The sequence below is a fragment of the Chrysoperla carnea genome, chromosome 1 (assembly GCF_905475395.1).
Source record: "Chrysoperla carnea chromosome 1, inChrCarn1.1, whole genome shotgun sequence".
NCBI lineage: Eukaryota > Metazoa > Arthropoda > Insecta > Neuroptera > Chrysopidae > Chrysoperla > Chrysoperla carnea.
In genome coordinates this window covers 135,295,483-135,323,213 of record NC_058337.1, presented here as the reverse complement: position 1 = coordinate 135,323,213, position 27,731 = coordinate 135,295,483, and the positions used below count along the sequence as shown (strand labels likewise).

Genomic DNA, 27,731 nt, shown 5'->3' with positions numbered 1-27,731 from the left:
TTTTCTGTAGATGTATGTTTATCTAGTATTGAAAATAAACAAAAAATGGTAATGGCAGATATGAGTCTTGTCAATAAAATAACTTGACTATAGATTTCCTTTCTATAAGGCTTCTGTTTTATTATTTTTTCATTTGTTTTTGATAATTTGAGGGAATATTTCGAGGAATAAATAATACCTGTAAATGATATATGTTATGGTATCAAGTGTAGCCTAAATAAAATAAACATTTGGTATTGGAATTCTGAAAAGAGTAGTTTTTCAACATAAAATTGTAGTTTTAATATTATTAATCTATTTGCAGCACCCGTATTATAACAGAACCTGGAAAATTTTCTTCATTAAGGCTTCTTCCAAAAAAGCTTTTTAATTATAAGCAATTTTTTTACACAAATATGTTAAAAATAATCTAAAAATGCAAGGCGATCTCAAAGTAACGATTGACAAAATATCCGTAGGCCCAAAAACGAATCAAAGTGTGCCTCCTATATAAGATCAAAATAGTAATGCCGTTCTATATAAGATCGAAATGGTAATTTCTATTTCTAGATAAAATAACGAATACTCGAAATAGTAATTTATACGCATTATATTTTTTATTTACGATTTCGATATTTCATTGGATCGGATAGTCTTCTAAATTGGTACCATAGAAAATTTCGCGCCTACGATTTAAACAAGTGAAACTTATAAAATTTAAAAAATTTCCGAGAAATTTTTCGGGTATGGGACTCTAAGCTTGCACTTGAAACGTATCTAAGAACTCTCGCCATTAAATTACCTTTTTCCTTTGAGTTTTTTAGAAACTGAACCGATTTTGAGGATCATCCCCTACTTTGAACTCGCACTTGGAACACAGCTAAGAACACTCTCCATTAAATTTCCTTTCAAATATATCAAAAAAATTCCAAATTGGTTCATCCGTTTAGGCGTTACGATGCCACAGACGACACACAGACAGAGACACACACAGCGGTCAAACTTATAACACCCCTTTTTTGGGGGTTAAAAATATAGAATGATGATTGTATCCCCGCTGATTTCTTAGCCAATTGTAGTTCGGTTTTGAAATTTGTATTTGTTTAAAAGGATACTCACGAAGATGGATTCTAAGCACACTAAAAACTATAAAACAAAATTTTGTTGTTGTTAAAAAGCAAATTTCTTAGTGAGCAGATTTGAAGTCGAAGCAAATGAATTATAGTTTAGTTAAAATGTTTAGCGTTGACTTCAAAGTGTAATTATTGATTGTCGTCGATACTTAAAAATTATTTTTTTCTTATATAACCCAACGACTTATACTTGAAATGTTGTTTATCTTACATATATAAAAGAAAATAGACAAAAAAGGACAAGAGAAAAAAATAAAATGTTTAGTAAAACAATAACTTATTGAAAATGATTTAACATAAAAAAAACAAATTTATATTTATGTCAAGGCTATTTGCATAATAATAATAATAATAATATTTTTTAATAATGACAATACAACGTGACTCGTACGGTGAGACTGACTTTACTTTTTACGGTGTCAATTTTTATTATACATAAAAAACTTAACATTCAACTTATTTCTTAAGGCTATATAAGTCGTTATGCTTTTGTGGGTGTCAAGCGAAATATGATATGTTAAACAATGTTATATATATGTATGTTTGCATAATATATGGGATATTTTAAATTAGATTTTGGACCTCCATTAACAGGCAAAGGGATGCTGCGAATACTGATTTGGGTGAATTTTGAAATAATATTCACTTTGTATCGAAGAACGAAGATATGCCTTCCAACGAGAGAGGACTGGAAGGTCAGCGGAGGACCAAGACATGGCCAAATTTGGTTCACAGACGGCTCCAAAACCGCAGAGGGTGTTGGCGCGGGTTTTTGCGGCCCAAGAAGGGCTAATGACACATCCATCAAGTTGGACAGTTACAATACTGTATTCCAGGCAGAGCTGGTAACCATCATGAGATGTGCTGACCACCTCCAATTGGCCAATTTGAAGGATGATGTGATTAGTATCTGCACAGACAGTCAAGCAGCACTCAAAGCGCTATCAAACTGTACAGTGTCATCAAGGAGACTAGAAACAGTCTAAACAACCTGGCAAGGCACAATGAAGTCAATATTACCTGCATCACCGGACACTCTGGTTGGAACGGTAATGAGAGAGCAGACAAGCTGGCCAAAATGGGAACCACCATGGGTCTCACTCAAGAAAAGCTTGCGAGGATGCCATACCAAGAAGGTCTTAACAGATTAGGATATAATCTGAAAAACCAACAATTAAAGGCATGAACCAGCTACGAGGGAGGGCGAATCGCCAAAAGCCTGATGGGTGAAGGAAACTCGCTCGGTAACAGAGCCGAGGAGATCTTGAAACTAAACAGAGCTGATATTAGAGTCATCGTAGAGTTACTCACAGGGCATGAGAACCCGAACAAGTTCCAACATCAGATTGGAAAAAGACAATCTCCCGCGTGTGACAGATGCGGAGAAAATTCAGAAGAAACATCGATCCACTTTCTCTGTTACTGCCCGGCGCTCATACAGCAGCGAAGGAAATGGTTTGGTCCGGCCATAGTCGAACCAGAAGAAATTAGGAAACTCAGCGCTATGCAAATCCTGGGTTTCAGTACATCAGTTGGTTATAATAGCCACTGAAAAGCGTAGCGGGGATAGAGTACAAGGGTCTATTTGACTAGGTGCTCTGAACCATTGGTTGCTTCGAGGCCCGATGCTCGAGCATGGCCCGCTAACCTCCATACCCATACCCGTACCCATCGAAGAACGAATAAGCATCGAAATATTGTAAGCAGAGAAAAATTTTTTTTCATCATTCATCAGTAATTTTTTCAAAATCATTTTCCAGGCTCATTTACACCCAAGAACGAAAAAGTGGTCCAAATTAATGCCAAATTAGAAGTTCTTAAGATTAAACTTGTAAATCATTCTTGAATCCTTAGTTTTTAATCCGAGAACTTGAATTGAAAAATTTAAATATTTTAAAACCATTGCTCCAATTGAATTTTTAAGTGGATTTTCATAGCATGCATGAGTATAAAAACAATCTAAAAATATTATTTTCTTTATAATTGGAGGGAAAAATATTTTCTCGAATTTTGTCGATTTTTTCAATCGATACCATTAAAAAATCAACAACAACTTTTTATCGTGGAATTTATTGAAAATCGTTTTCCAAGCTAATTTACGTCCAAGAAAAACGAAATACTGGTCCAAATTATTGCAAAATTACAAGTTCTTAAAATTAAACTTGTATATCATTCTCGAATCCGTAATTTCGAATTCGCAGAACTTCAAAATCGAAATATTTTTAAAATCATTTCTCCAATCGGATTTTTGAGTGAATTTTCATAAATTGTAGATAAAAATAGTCTAAAAACATGATAATGGTATAATCGTCAGATTTCGTATTAAAACCACGAGGTATTAGAAAACCACCCGATGCGATTTAACTGATACTATCTGTGTTTATATAGATGGCATGTGAGCATCTTACATCAAATTTGTTGTTTTTTCTTGTTTTAAGTAAAATAAAAAACCGCATACATCTAAATAGAAATTCCACACAACATTATTATCATATAATAATGTGTTGATACCTAACTTGGCTTGCTATTGGTTGACTGAACATTAAGAATCTAAAGCAGTTTCTTGTTGGTGTGGTTTACTGAGGGAAAATAACAAACAAACGAATAAACAAACAGTTTTTTAGTTATATTTTCATACGAAAATATAGACTTATGCACCTGTTGACCTGCAGAAGATTACCAGGGAGAAGTGGAAGTGTATCATGAAGCTATAAATATCCGGGAGTTCCATTTGCGAACTGCAATTTGCTCCTCAAAGAATATATCTTAAAAAGGGTCAATCTTAGATGGAGGGAGGAACGTCCTTGAGGTACTACAAAACAGATATGATCTGAGTACAATCGCAGGCGTTCCGAAGATCTTATATCACTTCCTAGGGCCTCTGTTCGCAAAGTTGTTGTGGCTATTATAAGGCACTGGTTGGGTGGCAGGCACGCTTGGACCTGGCAGTGTATCAAGACTACTACAGGAGCTGTCACAGGAGACCCACCTCTTGTCATGAGGAGAAGGACTTACTTGACCAAGCCTCTCTTACTGACGATCTCTTCGACCTAAAGTCCGTTGATGTCAAAACTCTCCTGCTGTTCTTAAACAGCTCCAAATGGTTCATGGAGTAGTGGTCTGGGAATCGCCCACTACTTACAACAGACACATTTTGGGAATTCCTCAGTATTTTTGATATGAGTTACCATGATTAAAGTCATTTTGCTATCTATTTTATTACATTCCGAAGGTTGGAGAATATTGGAGAATATTAGCTAGTTCAATACGAGGTTTGATGGTCAAGGTCCGAGGCTCCCCTGACCTTGGGGACCCTGATGAATTACACCGTCTAGCACTTTGATAGCTACGCCACTATTTCCTAGTCACTTACCCATTTATGTGTGTCGAAATACGATGTTTTTCCCAGGTGGTTAGAACTTTGCCAATTTTAAAGGTTTAAAATATTCCTTTGCTAATGGGGGAAATATAACCTTAGAATTGTTGCTCTGCTGTTTACGAATTGTATTTTTTTTGTGCTTATGCAATAATGTTGGATACCTTACAATACTTTAAAGATATTCTAGGATGCATTTCTATCATTATCACTTTGTAGTAGTTTTTATACGGGTAAGCGATATATATCATTTTCTAGTTCTATTCTATTTCTACGAAAAGGCACTTATGACAAATACTTTGTTTACCTATCTTGTTTATAGACTGGGTGGCAATGACACAAAATTTTGTAACCATTTTTTATGGTACGAAAGTTGGCACAGTTTATTTTAAGACGGCTGAATTTTGAAAATTGCCGTTCTTACTAAAGTTAGGTATGAATTAAGTACGTCTCGCACTTAAGAGCGATTGCGTTAAATAAAGTTCTATGCGGGATAGTAAAGCAAATTTTTATTATTAGAATAATATCTAGCATGAAAAATGTCTGCCAATATATACTGGTAAAAGGTTCCCAAAAAATGACTATTACTACAGTAAATAAGCCGGAAATTACCATCAAATGTGGAAAAGTGCTGGAACAGCTCCGATTTCAAAAATTTTTTGTGTACGTATTCCTTAGACCTCTAGGAACATTCAGCCGCTAACCTTGGCATAAGAAAAAAAACTGAGAAAGTTAGGGTAGTTTTCCCATCCCCAAATTGTAACAGTGAAAACAAATCAATATTTCACCTCAAAAATCGTCTTCCGAGGGTTTTCGAGGTCGCTGATCATAAATTCAAGGTTTAAAAACAACTGAAAATGGTTGCAACCCCATTAAAACTACCCCTAGAAGTGCCAATAATTAAAAAATTTTGAAAATTTTGAATTTGACCTCAGAAATTATCTTTCTGCGGTTTTTGAAGTCGTTGATAATGAATTTGAGAGTAAGAAGCAACTGAATGTAGTTCCAAGCCACCCCTAAAAGCCACCCCTAGAAGATACAGAGATAAAATTTTAAATTTTTAATCAAATATGGTCTTTCGGGGGGTTTTTGGCATCGCTGATCACGAATTCAAGGTCAAAAAGTAACTTGGATGGTTGCAACCCTATTAAAACTACCCCTAGAAGTGTGAATGATTAAAAAATTTTGAAAATTTTGAATTTTTTTAATGTTTATCATTTTTACATCTGGGGGAAGTTTTTGGGGTTGCAACCCTCTTCAGCTACTTTTTGACCTTGGATTCGTAATCAGCGCCCCCAAAATTACCCAAAGACGATATTCGAGGAGAGAATTCAAATTTAAAATTTTATCTCTGTCACTTCTAGGGGAGGTTTTAATAAGGATGCTGTGACATTTAGTTATTTTTTGGCCTCAAATTCATGATCAGCGACTCCTAAAACCGCAGAGAGACAATTTCTGTGGTGAAATTCAGTATTTTCAAAATTAATTTATCATTGACATTTCTAGGGGTAGTTTTAATGGGGTTGCAACCATCCAAGTTACTTTTTGAATTGTTTCGAGGAACAATTTTAAATTTTTTCTCTGTCACCTCTAGGGGTGGCCTTTAGGGGTGGCTTGGGACTACATTCAGTTGCTTCTTGCCCTCAAATTCATTATCAATGAATTCTAAAACCAGAGAGAGACAATTTCTGAGGTGAAATTCAGACTTTTCAAATTTATTTTTTCATTGACACTTCTAGGGGTAGTTTTAATGGGGTTGAAACAATCCTCAATTGCTTTTTGACCTTAAATTTGTGAACACGGAACCTAAAAGCTTCACGAGACACGATTTCTGAGGCAAAATTTTGAATTTAATAAAGTTTTTGTCTCTATCACTTTAAGGGTAGTTTTATTGGGGTTGCAACCATATTCAGTTGCTTTTTAACCTTGAATTCATGATCAACGACCTCAAAAACCCTCGGAAGACGCTTTTGAGTTGAAATATTGATTTGTTTTCACTGTTACTATTTGGAGAGTTTCGGGGATGGGAAAACCCTAACTTTCTCAGTTTTTTTTCAAATGCCAAGGTTAGTGCGGCTGAATGTTCCTAGAGGTCTAAGGAATACGTACACAAAAAATTTTTGAAATCGGAGCTGTTCCACCACTTTTCCACATTTTCCGGCTTATTTATTGCACTATATATGAAAATATTTAACTTATGTTTTCGTTTTGGAGGGTGTGTTCTGTTAGAACTTATTAATTGTAAACTAGAATTAATTGTAAAATTTTTCGATATATACCATAGTTTTTGAAATATTAATGTCTACGGACTTAAAGGAAAATCACTTTTAGAAGAAATAACACACAATTTCCATTCATTCCGCTTCAAAAGGACCGCTTGTTATAATTTTTAGGAAAATATTTGTCATGTTTTTAATTAATGAATATTAGTTTTCCAAAAGTTTAAAAACACTTCAATATGGGATTGATAAATAAAAACGTAAAATTTAATAGCTCAAATGTATAAATTTAACACCGCCAGGTGTATTAAAAAATTTACCTGCTTGGTATTAATGATAGTGCATATACACACTTTAAAGATGATCCTAAGAAAATGTGATTTTTTTGGGATCGTACATAATAATAATAACAATGGGGTTTAACCCCCGTTTCTCTGACATATACGCCTATAACAGAGGCCACCCACGTCATTATTTGTTAATCTTTATTTATTTAATTACAAACATATTAACAATTACATTTTGATGTGGGTGGAGTCGGTTACTTCGTTCTTATCCAAGCGACGACAATATGATCAATTCTGCACTCCCATTAATTATAAATTGTTCACACTGCTGCTGCCTGGATTCGAACCCGCAACCTAAGTCTAAATGGACAAACAGACAAAGACAAACGCCTTAGACCGTTCGGGGGATCGTACTTAAGAAAAATTACCTTAAAATGATTTTAAAATCAACAATTTTCGCAACTTTTACAGAACTGCTTTAAGTTGGTTAGATATGATTTGGAAAAAAAGATGGGATTTTAATTCACATCTTTTTCAAAATCACAACCTGCTCTATTCTATCCTGTACTTTGCAAATTCTAGAAATATTATTATTTTCAACAAGAAGCCAAATATTCTCGAAAACATAAGTTCGATAATTTATAGAAAACTTTGTGTTATCTATAATTTTGTTCTCCGTGCAGTTTCATATGTGTTCCTTAAAAATTCTAGGAATATTATGAACACGAGAAAACAAAGTTTTATTTTTCGAAAATACAATTTAATGAAATTTATAAATAGAAAATATTTCTACGAATTTTCTCTCTGGTTATTATTTTTAATAGTTTGTTATACACACGTTAATAATTTCAATTTATAAATAGGGTACTTTCGCTAGTGAAAAATAAATTATGAAATTTGAAAAAAGTTAAAATTTATGTAAAAATATACTATAAATAATAGATAATATTCTGATTTCGAGTCATAAAAGCACTTTTTTCTTTTATAATATTAAAATTAAAAATCGTAATTTTTAAACTGTATATCACGTGACCTAAAACGCAGGCAAGCCTTGCTGTGATGTCATATCGGTATGAACCATAGACCATCAGTGTAGATAGCTGGGTATAATATATCCATAGATAATCAATATTTATATTTATTATAATTAGTTGCCTATGAATATATCTGTCAAACTTATCTGTATTATTTCGTATAATGATACCGATATTGCGTCACCAAATTGAATACCAGCGTTTTTGACAGTTTAAAAAAGGTTTAAAGTTTAATTTAAGTTTTGGGCAATAAAGCTTGTGTATTTTTCCGAAGTAAATTTTTGGTGGCTTTTTATAAGCAAAATCAACATTTTGAAGTACTTTTTCAAAGATAGTAGAATACCCTATTATGAAATTTTAATTATTTATACTATAATTAATTTAAAAATTAAAAAAGTTTTAAAGTTTTAAGTTTTCACTTCCGTCGAAAGTCCCCATGACTGACTATCATTTTTTTTTTTTTGAAACTAAAGTTTGAAAATTCAATTTAGATCTACTATTTTTGCAAAAGGATAATGCGTATTACAGATGTAAATAAGGTTAGTCATTAATTAATGAACTATTGAAAATTATTCTATACAAATACGCGTGGCGTCACGTTTTATCAATAATAATTTCAATAATATGTATAATTAATTAGCTAAATAAATAATCAGGTAATATTTATGCAGGCGAAAATAGTAGCAATGTTATTAAATTGGTTCAGAAGCTTTTTAAATATAAATACTGAATCAATTCCTGTAAAAACAAAAAACGAAAATTTTGGATAAAACACGATTTTAAGAGATGGGTGTTGATTCAATCTTTTGACAAAAAAATTGTTTTTATTGAAAATTTTTGAATACACCCATAATTAATGAATTGATAGCTGGCAGGGAACTAACTTTGTTCAGTGCATCCGTCGTTTGTTTATTTACATAAATTTAGTTTTGTTTACAAAGTTACTTTCTATAGGAAAAATGCGAACTAAAAATGTTAAAAATGTCTTCTCAATAGTATGGTTTTTCATCCTTTATGTGCTAAAATCGGCAACTTTATGATAGCTAACAAACCCGGTCAATACTTCCAATTTGTGTCGTTACTACAAACTACCTCTTTGGAATATATCGTGAAAGATAGTCTAGTCTATCTATTTTGAGCACAATGTTAAATTTTTGTAACCGAGATACAGCAAATCAATACATGTAAAAAGTGTGAAATTTTACGTAGAATTCAATGCAATATTTTTTACACTTTTAAAGTACCGGATCACATTCAAAATGGCCGCCAAAGTTGATCGAAAACAGTTTTTTTAGGTTTTTTTAAAAAAAACGCTTTGTATCAAAAAAAGTTTCGAACAAAAAATGCGTAACTTTTTATTTCGAATCGATCTAGCTCAGTTAGATGTCAAAAAATTATCAAATAAAAAAATTATTGAAAAAAAACTGTTAAAAATTGCATTTTTTTAAAACGCCCATATCTCTTTGAAAGAAATATATTTTTAAGCGGCCCTTTGTGAAAAGTCCTTAATATGCCCAAGAAGAGCATTTTTGCAAATTTGAAAAATATTGAAAAGTTTGGGCAAAAAGTCTACTTCATCGTCGAGAATATCTGTGACAACCGGCATTTCTTCAAGATTTGAACAGCTTTCTTTTTCACATACCAAGCACATACTTGAACATTTTAATCCGTGCTTTCTGCAACTGCAAGTTTTGGTTTTACATCCACATCTGCACGCTATTATTTTGATAATTTCTGTTGGTATCATTTGATCAGAGCCACAATTTGGGAGAAGATTGGTGCCATCAATTTTCCAACCCCATTGCTCTGGGTCAAGTGGGTTTCCAAGGCATGCTTGCAATTGCAAATAATTACGGTACGAGTGTTGAGCTGCAGCACCCTCAGTAGGTGGAAGATTCGCCAAGTTAAATGCTGACCTAAATGTTGAACTTTTAAACTGTTCAAATCTTAAATCACTCAGAGTACCGGTGAATTTTTTGGAGTACAAAATTTTAAGTATTTTGCATCCGACTTCAGCAATAACTTTCTGTGTGGTATTTTTCGTATAAAAAGCTTGAAAATTTGGAAGCCGTCGTTTGTCAAATACTTTACAAATTTTGTTTTTTCCTTGTTTAAATAAAGAGGATGTTGTGTCGCAGCCGGATATGATATAAAGTAATCCAACGTATTGTTTTAAACGTGGAAATTTGAAACTGTTACAGTCATACATTTGTTCGTTTCCTTTTTCTTTTCCCGCTTTACAAAACAATATTTTGGTATTCGATGGCGCTAGCTGTGTTAATAATACTAATAAATCTGTGTCTTGGCCATATATTTTTACAATTCCCTCTTCCTTTTGTAATTGCATGGCAGTTGTTAGTATCAGTCTATCGGCATCTTCAACAGCAATTTTCGTAAAAAAGTTTATTTAACTCTGTACATAACATAAATATAATTTTTTTTTTTTCATTACAAAGGAATTTTTCTTTCGGATACATAATTATGGTGTTTAAGTCAAATTCTATTTTAATAGCGGGTTTTTTTAAGTTGTCTACGCATACGTTCTACTGACTTTGTACGAGCATCATCCGGATAACCATCAAAAACGAAAACTGATTTTTCACAAAAATGATTTTGCGCGTAGGTAATATATAATTTCAAAATTTCTAGCACAGTTTTGTTGGATGCCCAAACAACTTTATGAAGAAAAAAACCTCCATCAATAACGTTTACTGTATTTGGATTATTTATAGGAATTTCTACGCTTCTAAAGCTGTCATAAAATGTTGATTTCTGGGTTTTCCTCAAACCTGATTCGTCAAACAGCGAAAGAGAAAATGGGGAAAGTTTATATTTTAAATATTTTTTCATATCATCCTTTGATTGAATATTTAACGTGATCCTTTGAACTACCAGTAAAGGATTAATTGGTACTCTTGTATCGTGAACCTTTACGTATGAATGAATAGAAAGAAGCGTTTGTACTTGGTTTTTTTTTACTGCTTTTAGTAGATTTGCCAATAGTATTTTTTATCAACTTTGTTCCCACTTCGAGTGCTTCGTGACAGTTGATGGAATGGTCGCCAACTATGCCAGAGTAGATGGACGAAATAAAAACAGTGTTAGGAAACGGATCATATGCTGAAAAAAATGATTCCAGTTTACCCAAGTCTACTGCATCTCGCTTAATTCTAGCATTACTAGTATTTTTAAGCTGCTCTGAAGTTGAATACGTTATATTGCAGAACTTTTCGACTTCATTAGATACTTAATAATACTAGAAAAAATCCACTTCGCCAAAACGCTCTCAGTAACGCCTCTTCCATGAGTTAGCCTACCACTACATGGCATAGATCTCATGAAAACCTGCTCTATGGTCATGTCAGACCAAATACCCGACCAAAATCTATCACTGCGACGAATTGTGAAACATCCATTTTTACAAAATTTATTGTATTCTACAGTATTTAATCGTTCCTTCAATTCCAGACAATCTTGTAAATAAAGATGGCTTGATTTTGCATACAGATAATGGCCTAAAGCGTGAAAATAAGGAATCATTTCGCGAAGACATCGTAAGTGTAACTCCCACACTAATTACCACATCGCTCTGCTTCTATAAAGCGCTTAAAAATGTTAACTAGTTTGAAGTACTGAATGAGCAGTAGGTCCAAATTTGTTTATTGTTTCCAATTGCTCGTTAAATTTTTGGGTTAAACGTGTACACACTTCGTTTCTTGGTACATCGTTATCAAAGGTTTCAGTATCTAACTGTTTCCACAAATTTTCTAAAATTACTGCGTCATTAGCATCAACATGGATGTACGATAAAATAACATTAGCGAGGGCTGATTGAACAAGAATATGCCCACGAACTGCTCTTGAAAAAGCGTGACCAGTAAGCGCCTTTTCAGCTGACTTTTCGGCATAAATAGTAACAAATGCTTCTTTCCGTCCGCTGCATTCCATTATTGATCCAATCGATCCTAAGAAACTCATCAACATGTGGAACCCACCAAGCCTCACGAAAATAGAATTTAAGTTAAACGGATCATTTGCAGGATCGATTGACGTTACAATGTCTTTTGCCTTATAATATAAAAGCTGGTCAAAAGTGACGACACATATTTCTTGACCGCGAGCCTTCGATATTGAACTTGCTTCAATTAAAGCAGTGAAAATCGTGTCGTAATCACTTGGAGGTGCATTTACAAAAGGAAGGGGAATGATTTTAGATGTTGAATAATTGTCTTCGGAATTATTAAGTGTTTGCATGAAGCCGTTCCAACCCGGCATGGCTTCTGGGCGTTTATTTTTACCGTATATCCATAAAATATCCGAAGACGTACGATCTCTAAATTGTCGCTGATGCTTAAATTTTCAACAATAACATTGTTCAGTCCACTATGACTTTTTTTTTTCCAAAATGTTGAATATCTATAAACCCAAATTTTCCTATCTCTGACGCCGAGGGTATTTTCTTCAATCTTTTTACATGAAACTCCGAGCAGAAAGCATCTGCTGGCGTAATCATCATTATACCCCCCATCGAGTGGAATGTATTGTGACCGTCCAGTGTGTTTACACTGTGATCGGCATTGTCAAAACTGAATTGAATAAACGAGTCACCAGTGATTGAAAATTTTTCTGGATTATTAACAATCGAAGCTTCGAACAGCAGCGTTTCACTATAAGATGCGATAAGGCCTAAATGCGCTAACGCGTTAATCAAGTTTTTAGATGCGTGCTTTTTATGGATCATAGAAGATAAACCCAGTAGTAACGGTGATAAAAAAGATCGAGGACGCATGCTAGATATTAAAATTTGAGCCACTGTCAAGACACGGTTGCTCCACTTTTCCGGCTGTATATCATTATTACTTTTGTACGATAAAATTAAAATATCTAATAATATTTTCAACGTCTCCGGAATGTCAGCTTCTATATTTTCTAAAAAAATACTTGGAGATTTATATGTAGAAGTTTCGTATTTCTTCGACCGTACATCCTGCAGAATAATATTTGCAGCCTGCAGAACGATTTTCAGACGTTCTTCATCTTTATTTTTATTTTTTTTATTTTTCTCATAACTTTCATGTAATACTTCATCTCGATAATTTCGAAAACAAATTACAATATCATTTGGTATACGATAAAAAATTATATCATCTCCGAAATGCTCCTCTAATTGTGTTTGAATCTTGGTTTGCATACTTAAAGTGCGTGGTACTTCTCCGTCGTATTGATCCAATATGTCGTTTAAAGAAAGTTGCGAATCACACGCGTTGTTCAGTATATAATTGATGATAAATACTACGCAATCAGACATATTATCTGAAAGATTAGATGATTTATAACGATAAAAAGCATTGAAAAAAAAGCAAATGTCCAGATCATTTTTGCTTACAGCAACCAATAATCGTTTTTTTAAATTATTATTTAAATTATTTTTTGGCCGAGATTCCACTTCATTTAAAATATTATTAAGAACGACCTTGCTGGAAATAATACGATAAGTACTTTTTCTGTCATGAGAAAACAAATTTTCGCAAAAGAAGCAATGACACGAAAAATTAAAAGATGCAGCTTTATCGTTATCGTTTTCTTCTTTCTCTTTTTCATTCGCTGAAGCCGCTTGAGCCGCTTTAATATATCGTTCATGATTATACATTAGCTGGCAGTTCTTGTGTATCACTAGTGATTTGTACATCCGAAACTTATAGTACTTCTTGTCCTGCCGCTTTTTACTGGAATCAATCAGTTTATTCAACGCTTTAACTTTTACAGTCAACCCCGCTCCCTCTTCATTAGTTTTGTCACATATGAGGCAGATATGACTTGATTGCTCCGGCTGATCTGACATTTTATTATTAAGTAAAAGAATATGTAAATTCATAATAAATAACAATAATAGAACCAGTTTCCTATGGTTTCTATAATAGTTGCGCATACTACGATTTCACTTTAAATATAACCACTAGCATACTAAAACTTCACTTATAGTTTTAATACCAGCTAGAAGAAAATATTCCAGATAAAAAACCAGAAGAAATAATTAATATAGTTTTTCACAATGTTTCACAACAGATTTTTCGACCGATATTTCGCATATTACCGATCAACTAATTGAGCGCGCAATACTCGCACATAGCCAGGAACTATTGAAGAAGATTTTAAGCACAGAAACGTTCATAAAAAAGCACGCGTATATGAGCTATTGAATGTTTTTAAAAACAAATTTTTGTCGATAAAAGCGATTTTTGCCCAAACTTTTCATTGCCCAAACTTTTCAATATTTTTCAAATTTGCAAAAATGCTCTTCTTGGGCATATTAAGGACTAACTTTTCACAAAGGGCCGCTTAAAAATATATTTCTTTCAAAGAGATATGGGCGTTTTAAAAAAATGCAATTTTTAACAGTTTTTTTTCAATAATTTTTTTATTTGATAATTTTTTGACATCTAACTGAGCTAGATCGATTCGAAATAAAAAGTTACGCATTTTTTGTTCGAAACTTTTTTTGATACAAAGCGAATTTTTTAAAAAATCCTAAAAAAACTGTTTTCGATCAACTTTGGCGGCCATTTTGAATGTGATCCGGTACTTTAAAAGTGTAAAAAAATATTGCATTGAATTCTACGGAAAATTTAACACTTTTTACATGTATTGATTTGCTGTATCTTGGCTTTGACTTAAAAAATGTAGATTGACCAGTCTATCGTTCGAAATACCTTCAATAATATTTTCAATTTTCGATTGCTTGAAAAATACTCCAGATATAGAAAACTTTTATTCTTACTTTTCGCCTTTTATTATCAAGTTATGACATAGGTCACCATCAAAATTGAAAAAAAATATATTTTTTAATTTGTGTCAAAACATAAACATCTATCTACCGTTTTACCATAAGACCAATGTTGAATATGCCTACTTTTGAAGCCATTTATTTATTTAATTAATCGGGCAAACTCCTCCACCCCCTAAAATTTTCAGAATTCCTTAAATCCATACATCCTTAAATAGAAAATATCAAAAATTTTCAAATTTTGGCTTTTAAAAAATATTTCAGTCCTTTCATAATAATTAACGGGTTGTTTTTCTATGATTATTTGACCAGACTAATATTTATTTGAGAATAAATAATAATATGTAATCGTAATAATGTTATTAGTTTTACGTTTTACCTAAATGTAGTTACACACTTATTGTTAGAAAGTTATGTTATGTTAATAGAATTAAATTACATTAATATGTAATTATATGTTTTTGTATTACAACTGTGTAAATAATGATTACCTCTACTGCTACAATATACTACTACTACCAACCTAGAATAGAATTTCTATCAACATTCTCCATTTACTAAATATATAGTTGATTTTTTATATTCATTTCCCAGGTGTTTTTGAAGTGAAACACAGTGATGTCACTTTTTTTTACCGATCCACTCTCTGTATTTTTTTTAATGGTGCGCATAAAGAAATCTAAACACCATTTTTCCTTTTTATAAAGATTTTCATTTGGGTTGAAATTTATCATCATTTTGGATCTAAAGGCGCCATCGTGAGAAGCGTAGTCTGAAATGTTATACCTGGCATTTTTCAATTTTCAATTTTCAATTTTCAATTTTCAATTTTCGTTTTTTTTTTTTTTTTTTTTTTTTTTTGTTTGGGAAAGGTGTTCTTAATCAGTTTCATGACCCCAGAACAAAATTTGGTAAGTAGGATTGCTTAGTATCCAGATCGATGATACAAAAGCGAGAGCAGATTAAAAAATTTGATAGGGATTCCCAGGAGGGGTAACCATTTTTTTCGACGTTTTTATTGGCTTTAAACGTCAATATGCCACAGACAGACACACAGATATGTTAATCTTATAACACCCTCTTTTTAGTCGAGGATTAATAACACAACTCTTTTATATTGGGGGTTAAAAAAGGTTTTAATTTTATGTAAATTTTTTATGTAAAGCAGCAAAGTCTAAATAGGGGTAAAACAAGGTATCAAGAAACGAGTTTCGGTAGCAAAATTAAGAATCAAAAAAGAAACTTAATGTTTTTCATTTCTGTTCCAATCAGAAATCAATAATTATACTTTTTAGTTTTTACATAATAAATATTGAATTCTAATTTTATTCCGTTGGAAAAAAATGTGATATAAAAAATACACTATTTCTATAAACCAAACATTATTCGAGTTACAATAACGACCTATACACTCTCTAATTCTGAGAATAACAATTAGTTACTTCATTCAATGTTTGGTATTCATTAGAAAACTGAAGGAATGTATTTTCTTTGTGTATTGATTAGAACGGATACGGTAACTTTACAAACGTTTTTCCGGATATTAACTTAAACTTAGTTTATTTTATTTATAGATTTTAGCGCCATTTATGCCAGTACAAAACTGAAAGCGGTTGATAAATAGGCATTAGGTTATTTAACTTTAATTCGAAAAGGGACCGAGCATTGGATATATTCATAAGACTTTTGACACCTTGACAATCCTGACACCTAAAAGAGTCAATTCCTTAAATCGTTATTTTTCGAGGTAAACTTCAATGAGAACTATCGGAGTGGCCTCTATTTTTTTTTTTAGGGATTCTAAAAAAAATCACTATTTACAAATTCGAACGAAAATTGTTCTCCAAAATTCGCATAAATTTTATGTATTTTTTTTCATCCAAAAATTGTGTCGTTTTTCCTTTCTATAAATATCTCGATTTTTCTAATTATTACATAACATAATGTGAATAGCAGTGAAGCGTTGATGATCATTTAATATTTTAATTTAAATTTTTTGCTATGTTATAAAGAATGATGATGAAAAAAAAAGGTTCTTAAAAAGTGAAACACTCAAATGACTGTCTTGCATAATAATTTGCTACTTGTGATTTCATGAGCTCGTTTTGTTCTTTTTGTCTTAGTACAACACACTAAGTTTAAGTAGAAAATAATAGTGTTATTTCAGATTTTATAAGACCATTCTTTTCTACATTATTTGTTAGTGTAAATAGTGTATAAGACTTAGTAAAAGAACAAACTATTGAAGATGTAGGCGAATGGAGACATTATATTATGTAAATGTCATGTTCTTTAAAATTGTTGATGAAGAAAATCGATTTACACCAGTCATTCGAGCAGAAAATACATAATATCCATGTAACGATTTGATACTGACAATCTGATATAATTGCTTGGTAATGGTGTATTTTATAGTTAAAATTAAGTGGTTTAATTTTCAGATTAACTAACAGAGCCAGGTCTGTCAAATTTTGATCGTTAGCTGGTTTTGCAATCGTTTACTATGTCCCTAAATAAATTTAAGAAAACTAAAAAGCACGCTTTTTTGCACTAAAAAGTGGATAATAATTTTAATATTATTGCAAAATTCAAAGCGTGGGGTGGTCAATATTTTTGAAATTAGCTTATTTAAAGAATACATGTATAAAGCACCCCACGCTTTAAATTTTACTGGGTTTGCAGTTTTACCATTAGGTTCATATATTTCTTGTTAACTAAACTGCGTCAGACATTCATTTAGGAGCCATTAATTACCCCAGCGTAAACTGGGGAGTGGCAAAGAATTTGATTTCATGAATTCAAGGAAGAAAAATCATCTTCATGATATATGTCATACGAAGGTAAAAAACTGGTATTTTAAATAATATTTTTTATTCAACATGATGTGAGAGTGAAAGCTATGAAGAAGTTAAAATGAGTGTTAATTTTGCCCCAGGATTATACACCTTTTTATTTCTAAATCATGCGGTACATAAAAAAAAAAGATATGCGATCACGATATGTAGATATAAGGTCTGTCATTTAATGTATTTCCACTTAAAAGATCGTATATGTTTTTCCCCAATACTTGCTGAATTGTTTCTGCTATTTTTCGTTATAAACTTGCTTAAAACTACGTCGCTCAATCCCAGCCTCTCTCCTTCCATGTAGCCTTCCGTAACCTTTACTATGACCCTCAACCCCTTCGGGTGGAACTTTTTTTACTATCAATACAAGGAATTTATTTTCTGAATCACTGGCATGAAGGCATTGTGAGAATATCCATATACCACAATTTAAACCGAAAATTATTGTCATTGAGCTAAAAAAAATATATCAAGAATATCACTCCTTCCTTGGTTGTAGCTCATCGCAGGTACTGAAAAGGATATTGAGATTAAGCTTAAATGGATCGTCATTTAGTTTTCGTTAATTTTATTTGACCATTCACCATCTTTATCCCAATAACTTTTCGTGGACCTCGCGATCTAATGCTCATAATTCTAATACTTATAAAGGCAGAAAATGGGCTTTTTCCTGCTTGTAACCTTGATGCCTATCGATTAGCACATAATTTTATCTATCATCGAATGTTCTAGTCCTAGAGTATAGTAGACGCTAGAAAGTTTTGTTCACAGAATTCTTTTAGGTAAACTTGATGAAAAAATTGCAAATGCTTAGAAACGAATTTCTTGATATATAAGCCTCACAAAATATACGAAAATTTATACCTATTCCAGGCTTTACCCTTCGAAGTGGATCCGTAAAGTGAGCGATAAAATAGGCTTTTAGTTTGATAAATTATGTATATTACACAATAGAGAGTTATATGTAATTGAATATCAGATATGAATTTTTAAACTATTCTATTACATCAAACCACGATTCGTTTATAATTAACATTGGTAAATAATCTCGATAATTATTATGATATTTATACCTCCATAAATATAATGTGAACATTATCAAATGATTATTTAAAAATTAAAACTAATCAATCAAATACTTTTCATCGACAATTATGAAATTAATATCAATAATAATAATAAGTCGTGAATAGAGTCTAGTGCGACCCTTGAGGTCCACACGAATAACTTTTCAGAAAAGACTAGAAACGCGAAAAGACTAGAAACGACTATCGAATCGAATATTATTAACTTCTTTTCGGATCAATTAGCCGTTAATACGCTTCGCTCGACACCTCATCGAAGTCGATATCAATTTTTCACCCCCTCGATATCGATCAGGATGAAATTATAGAAAAAACTCACCCAACTCGAAACGGCTTGATCGAATATTATGAAATTCTTTTCGAATCATATTGTCGTTAATACGCATCCATCAACACCCCACACACCCACATTCTTGCTCTCCAAATTAGTGTTATGCCTTGTCCTAACCATGAAACGTAAAGATATGCTTTCAATACTGGGAAGTTGATAATGTAATACAACATACAAAAATTCGGTGACGAATAACAACTTTGGCGTTGAATATGGGAAAACGGTTATATCCAAGGCGTCTTATAACCAATTTTTTTTCGTATTACTACTACCTACTACTCTTGCTCATTCAATTGACGTCATAAACAAATAAAATAGGTGAAATACCAAACGTTTTAACCCTATATCATGATGATACCCCCACGATATACATAGACAAGCCCTGTTGCAATTAATTTTTAATTATGACTTGTTTTCAAAATAGCCAGTCAACTATATTAAAAAAAAGGAAGCTATCTCTAGATTTACACAGGCCTGTAGCTATGGACTACCTACTACTATTAAAAAAGTTGTTTAATTTTTTAAAAAATTACATTTTAATTACATTACGATTATTTACTCATGAAATAATTATTTGTTGAATAATATTATAATATCTATCTAAAAATTTATAAAAAAAAGTTTTAGCAAAAATTAGAACCGACGAAAAAGTAAAATATAATTTTAAAGTAGACCGCAATCCATAATTTCCAAATATTAATATTATTTTTTATCCGTATCTCAAAAACTACAGAACAGATTTTGATGAAACAATTTTGGGACCACTTAACAAATTATTTTTTTTTAAATCGGTCCCTATTGACGGAGAATTCGTTAAGCATACACTAAGGTTGGTTCACAGATGCAAATTTAGCAAATTCATAAGGACGGAATTTTTTGTTCAAATTTATATACTACCAGCTTCGAAGTATACCTTATCCATATAAAATAGAATTATCGAAATCGAATTACTCTGAGAAATTCGGGTTGAATCGAGAACCTTCCTCGTTTTCGTCGGTTAAAAATACAAAATTTATGATTTTAAAAAAAAGTTATGAATGATTACTTTTTGTTGGTATGAATAAATTATAATATTTTTACGGGTATTAATTTCAAATTATTTTGATGACAGTGGCGTATTTGTTAGAAAATATTCAGTCAAAGAGAATACTTTTTGAGCACGCAAATCAGAGAGTTAACTTTTGGCAGTTTCATCATCTAACAGTTTAGAATATTATCTGTAATTAAGTAAGAGCTTGTGGTGGAAGCAAAGCTGAAAAAAAAAATTAATACAATTTAATTGCTGATATCATCTCGCTACTTTAAAATATCTCTGCTCAAAGATACAAATTTTTAACTGCATAAAATACAATCAATTCATAAAAGCTCTGATGAAGGTTATTGAGCTCCTGGAGGTTATTGAAAATATTGGTTTTGTCGATGATTAAATCAGAAGTATTCACAAAGCTTTATAATTCAATTTTTTGAGTAAATAGAGGTTCAAAGTTCAATCATAGGCAAAAATACACGAAGAAGAAAAAAAGATTCACGTATAAGGATAGTTTCCGACATACGTTCACTTACAAAATATTAAGTGGTGGAGGTAAGCGCGAAAACTTGATTCACTTCTAAAATGCGCACGTCGTCAGCAACCGTCTCTGACATGTGCGAGCACCTTTAAAACAGCGTGAAATGATCAGATAACAAGTGAAAACAAACAATTGACTGAGTTAATTGTTGAAATACAATGTATAGTCAGTGTTGATTTCTTTATCACATAACACATACATACATGTGACACATACATAACTGATAATCAAGTATAGTACATATTATAAAATTTCCGCCTAATTGGCGCCCTCACGGGTAAACAGTGATGTTTACGAAAAAATGTTTCAAACAAAAGTTGTTTAATTTTTGATAAGGAACATTTTTTACATTTAAACTTTTGTTCTATCGCTAACGGTTTACAAGATGGGTCCTACGGACCCAAGACCCAATTGACCTATGATGCTCAATTACGAACTTGACCTCACTTTTTACGTCCTGGTACGCTGTAAAAATTTCAGCTCGATATCTTTTTTCGTTTTTGAGTTATCGTGTCCACAGACGGACGGACGGACGGACGGACAACCGGAAAAGGACTAATTAGGTGATTTTATGAACACCTATGACAAAATTTATTTCCTAGCATCATTATTTTTAAGCGTTACAAACTTGGGACTAAACTTAATATACTATGTATATTTCATATATACATGGAATAAAAATTTGCCAAAAGTGACAAATTATCGTGATTATTAGTAAGAATTTTTTGTGGATATCTCTATGTCAATATCGGTGTAATCGATTATCAAAGTATACATACTAGAAAATTTCCTGAAGGAATACGGTAACTTCTCCAGTTAAAGAAATCCGTCACTGTAATATTTTGATGATATATTATTTCAAACTATGTGTATGGATAATTATCTAGTTAATAACAATTATTCAAATAGTAAATCAATTTGATATCAATATCAGGGCTTTATTAACCATCAGAAGGGTTTCATTATTAAATCATCAAAACAATTAATAAAAATTTTAGCTATTGACGTCAGAACTATTAACGAAGCTACTGTTTTCTTCAAATCGCCGCCAGAGATAATTTTTTTTTAAATAATATTATCTTTATTGAACCTAAACAGAGGTTTTCGGCATGTTATTTGTTTGGTTAGAATGTGTTAGGTCGTCAAAAAAATCGATTATTTAAAAATCCATTTTCAAGAGGAGTTTAAAAGGAAACTTATTCGAATCTGTTCAAACTACCTTTCCATATAGTATTATATTTGCGCAAATTATATATCTTTCACAGATAGATTGCCGAATTAGTTGTTTTACATTGTAGGTCTTATAACCTAAAAATGTTTTCTATGTAATTGTTCTTTATTATAGTTTAATGCATTTGCAAAAATAATTAATTAATTTTTTTTCGGTCGCTTTTGTGATTGCAGGTAAGTCATTCTGCATTACATCTAAACTTGGGGAGTAAGTTTTGTTAAACATTATGCAATGGCAATTTAACTGAACGTTGTTATGCATAACGGAATTGTTATGTAAAACCACTGATTCGGCAATCTATCTGCAACATATCCATACAATTTGTCAATGAGAAATATAATTTTACAACGCAGAATATTTGTTGGTGAATTTTTATGTCATCATTTTAATTGGTTTTTGATTTATTAAAAATATCTTCGAAAAAAATTACCATTTTCTGTACCACACGTGTTTTTGTTGATGTTCGAAAACAGCATGCAACAAAGATATATTAAATTGAATATTTCTAAGAAAAATTATTTTAATAAATTTGATATTAAATGTAGGGACAAATTTAACTTGATCGTATTTCTTTGTGGAATATTTTTTTTTTAATAAAGAAAACAAACCAATCGACAAAAAAAACTTGTATTTAAAAAAAGTTTTCTTATTAAATATTGAAAAAATTTGTTATATACAGGATGGTCTCAATGTTAGTAGACTTCTTGCAGAAAACCTAATTTCCAGATTAAAAGAAGCTTTTTCGATGTTTGAAAAGCTTTGCTCATATTTACAGTCTCTCTTAATTGAGCTAGAGAGAAAGTTCAGTAACTAAGAACAGTCTTTTTTTAAACGGTTTTCGTTTGAATTGGGAGTTTTTTTTTTGAAATTTTGAAATTAATGTTATTTATTTATTGATGTTTTCATTTATTCATTAATCGTACTAATTACTTCCGATTAACTATTTTTTAAAACTATTTCCGGTTAAATACTTTTGAATCACTTGTAGTATATGTGAGAATAAATCTACGTATTAAATAAGCCTACATTATCGTAAAGTTTCGATGTTATTTCAAACGTAGAAATAAAAATATATAGAAATATAAGAATTTTTTGTGTGTGGAAGATTTTCCTGCCAGATGTTTCATTAAAGATAAAAATTACTTTAAATATACTACTAGTCGAGTTAATAATCCGAAAAATGTTTTAAAATTGCCAGACTGCACCATTTTTAAACTTTTTTTTTCTAACGTTTCCTTAAAGCTTTATGAAAATTCTTTACTACCAAGATGTGCATTCATTTGCAAATTCAGTTTCAACTCCCCAAAACACCCTTACAAAAGTGAGACTATAAAATTAATATTTTGTTTCTGGATAAGATTCAAGGGGGTTTTATGGTTGCTGACCACGAATTCGTGGTATAAATTCAGGATTACCATATTTCAAATCGGAATTCGTGGCCAAAATATCATTTTTTCAGGCTCTAGTTTGTACTGGAGTTATATTGTAAAATTTAGATCCCAGATTCGCAATAATGGTTAAAAAAAACACCAAGAGCTAATCCCGGGGGCATTCATTTTCTAGACTATTTCTTGTTAGGGTTCATTAGCGAGAGGGGAGCTGTAAAATTCCTCCAATTTTCAAATGAATCATTTCCCGCTTGTTTACTCGACTATAAATATAATATAGTAAATTTTCGTAATTTTTTTAAACACTTTCACTGAGAGTTGAGCAAAATTTTTTTAAATTTCGTTTAAAGTCTTTGTATTTGTTGATTTATACATTTTCTAATGTCAATGTAAACCCATTTTGTTGAAGATTTCACAAACTCTTAGAATAACAAAATTTGTGCCATGTTTTAAAAAATACCCGTGCTAGAATATGTTTTTTAGCCCAATTACAGAAGATATGGACCAGTATGCTCCTGTCGTCGTCGAAGCTTCACTCAATTCTAAGCTCTAATCCTCGCCAAAGGTTCATAACAATTGAAATGAACCAAGCCACAGTTTTCATGTTTCTTTTCAAGCTTGGAGCAAGACTAATGAACTAAATGTCCATATTTTTATTTTGAAACCAAACTTACTTTTGTTTCAAAGTTGTGTACTTTTCATACAAGTCAAAGTTTGCCCGTACAAGAGATTGTTATCGTTGTACACTTCAATTTTTCATTACAAGTAAACACAAGCAAGTGCATTTTTTATTTCCAGGAGTAGCTGTTCCTGGAATAGAGAAATGTGCACCATGGAAAAAAAATCTGTTTTAGAACACGTGGATGATAAAACATTTTTGAAATGAATAAATTTAAATAACAAAATATGGATATTGAACAATATTTTAATTATTTATGCTTGAAATGTTATCAACTGACGTTGAAACATTCTGTTGTTGTTCAACTTAATAGCAACAACTCATTCATATATCGCATTGGGACTAGAGGAGTATTAGTTTAGGCCTTTTACTATAAAACGTATACATAACATAGAGAGATAAAATTTGTTATGGAGTGGAGTTTTTATATTTATAAAATTCTACTTGGATAATGTTCCAAAATCAGAACGTGACGTTCGAGTGAATTGCAGCGGCAGGCAGGGTGGAAATACTAAAGGCTATAAGTTCCATTGTGATACATGAATAAAAGAACGGCCTAAAACAAATATTTGGTACTTAAATCATTTGAAGTTGTTGTGTAACAGCAGAAGATATTAAACTTTGACATATTTTAGGTCTAGGAAGTTTTTTAGCTCAGAGAAACGGTTACATATTGTCAGTTTTTTCAAAGCATGAAATGAGCAGTGCCTTAAACAGTTGCTTATAGTAAGGCCACTGCCTCGACCATGTTCAGCAGCCATCTATCCCGCCGACAAAAGAACGATTTTCTTCTCATCTAATCTGGACTTAAGACAATTTCATTTAGGATTAGATTGCAGTTCGCCAATGTTTTCAAAAAGTTTTACAGACACTTTGAAACATTTTTAGCACCCTCATCGGCTTCAAAATTCCCTAGAAGAATTTCCTATGGCCTGGAATCTGTATGAAGTCTACATACTATCGTGTCTAGAACTGGTTCATAGAGGATCGGCAGTGTTTTGCCAATAAAAATAGATAGACCAAGCAAAGATATTTTATCGCCAATTGTCATGATAGCAATATTGTTCTACGTTTAATGCCAAATCTAATCCTTTCAGGTATTTCGTTTATACCGACCACTCGATAGTAGAGTAATACGGTAATAGTGATCGGAATAATAATCGTTAGGTTGGGCTCGCAGAAAGGAACCTAATAGCCCATTTTGCGTTCAATTTTGGATCCGTTTATAAAAATAATACGCATTCCAGTGCTTCCTGGTAGGTATGCTTACTGAGAGCTTATTCTCAAAGTGAGGTGATGATGGGCAGCAATCAATAGATTTTAAAAGCATGCTTTTGTGCGACATCTTTTCAGTCTGAATGATAATTGAAGAAAATGATATGAATATAAAAAATAAACTATATTTTTTATAACATTGTACCTATTTCAGCAGAACTTTGTTCTTTATGCATCTGTGTAGTACACTATATTTAATTACAAAATAATAGTGCTATATTAGTGTTATAAGCCTATTTTTTGTATCCGAAGGGTAACCAACGGCACCATATTTTTAAGACTCCGCTGTTTGTCCTCCTGTCCATCAGGAGGCTCTCATGAATCGCAATAGTTAGACAGCTGAAAATTAAAATTCCTTATAACCAAGGGTGTTTTCTTTGGTCACAAGGGAAACTTTCTTAGAATTAATTTGGAAAACTAATATTAGTTAAAAACATGACAAATATTTTCTTTCAAAGAAAATTACAAAAAAGCATTTGTATGTTATTTACTTTAAAAGTAATTTTCTATAAATCTTTTGACATCGATATTTTGAGACCTATGGTATAAATCGAAAAATTGAAATCTTAATTTGAATTTTCCCAAATTTTAATAGATTCCATCCTCAAAATTTGAAACGGAGATCTCAAATAATTTCATCACTTATTTGGGAACGACCTTAATAGAGGTTCATTATGTAAGGATGATTTTTTCGATTTTCCAAGGAAATGTAGAGATTTTTAACCCCCTCCTGCTCGGGACTCTTACATAATTAAGGAATGGCACCTAATTACCTATCTTGGGTTTTGTTTTTAATAAAAGTATATACATAGTGTTTTAACTTGTACGATGGAACGGAAACCTTCGTGTGGGAGTCCAACACGCGCTTGACTGATTTTAATCTACCTACACCCAGTGTAAATAGTGTATACACTAGGGTATAGAAAGAACGTGTCTCATGTAAAGTTATTTAGCATGAAGATGTAAAATAAAATAGATTTATAAATGATAACAACTTACATTGAATAAATAATATTTCAAACTACCCACAGTTTTCACTGATAAATGAAAGTTATTCTCTTTTCTCCTATACCTATATATATATATATATATATATATATATATATACGCTGATAGGTGTACCGGGTACATTAAAAGTTGCTCGGCACTATTTTAATTTCGTATTCTGTGGCTCAAACGAAGAAAAAATGTTGGGAGGTAAAATTTATTTTAAGAAGTAGGTTAGGTTAAGTAAGGTTATATTGGCTGTCCACGAAGGGCACACTTAGGCTATAGAGCTCATTGTGATACCATATAAGTGTTTTACTAACTTTCCGCTGACGATTTTATTTGTTAGCTACTCAATTTCAGAGGCTGAGTACACCTCCTTCATGCATTTACCACGCACTAAACCAGCCCATCACAACTTTTAATTCAATTAATTTTGTTGCGACTTAAGAAGTAAAGTAAAGAAGAAACTTCAATAGATACATAGCAGCATATGGTCACAGCACAGAAATAAATTGTATAACTTTGCCACTTGTACAATTCACTTCTGTATGAGTCTAAATATTCGTCAGAAGGGAATCTATTTTTTCGTAATCTAAACAAACGGTCAATTCCATTCTTGTTAAACTGAAAGCATTCCTAATTTCTTACAGGAATCGCCCTGATGCCAAAGAAGTATGGATTCGCCGTGCTGAATGATTGTACCTGAAATGTAATTTGAAACATTCTGTAGTAGATATTTGTGAGTAATATTTGAATAAATGAGTGGTTTCTCATCATTTATATGGGAATATTTTACAGTGAGCATCATTATAGGTACATAGATTTATCTTTTATAGTGCTCGCCTTTGTTCTTGTATATATCTATTTTATGATTTGAAACTATGGCAAAAGATTTCTAATGTGGACACCATTTAACTGTCCAGTTATAAACAGCCAAAAGGAAATATTGATTTTTTTTTTTTTTTTTAGCATGAAAAATTAAAAAAGTGAAAATAAAACTTCAATCGGCCAAAAAATATGCATGATATAAGCATTTTAAACTACTAATTAGACAGATATTTGACAGGCAGTTCGGACATAGTATTTGACCTCACATACCATGTTTGTCGTAGCTCCATGCTAAATTTTGTTTTGCTAGAAAGACACAGAAACGAATCTTTACTATCATCGATGATATTCATAATTGGGTTCATTTGACGATTTCTTGGAAACTTCACAACCAATCTCGAAAAGAGCACGATTTTTATGTTTTTTGGGTCAAAATTACCTTATGTGCTCAGGTTTATCGAAATTGGAAACAAAAAAATTTTCTCAATTTCATAGAATTTTCTTAAAGCATACCTGTTAGAAAACGATATCATGCGAAACTGAAATTAAAGAAAAAGGTAATTTTGACCCAAAAAAAGACAAAAATTTGGCTATCGGATGAGTAGTTTACAATATATGACCGAAAATTCGATATGTCAAATTATTTTCGGTGATATTATAGCAACAATATCTATATCTCACACCTAAATGCGCTGAAT

General features: G+C 31.8%; 1 protein-coding gene across 1 annotated transcript in view; it reads right to left on the bottom strand.

Moving 5' to 3' along the window:
- Positions 1-27,731, bottom strand: part of LOC123300882 (26S proteasome non-ATPase regulatory subunit 1) — an 868,403-nt gene that overhangs the window by 64,610 nt on the left and 776,062 nt on the right. The window lies entirely within an intron of this gene.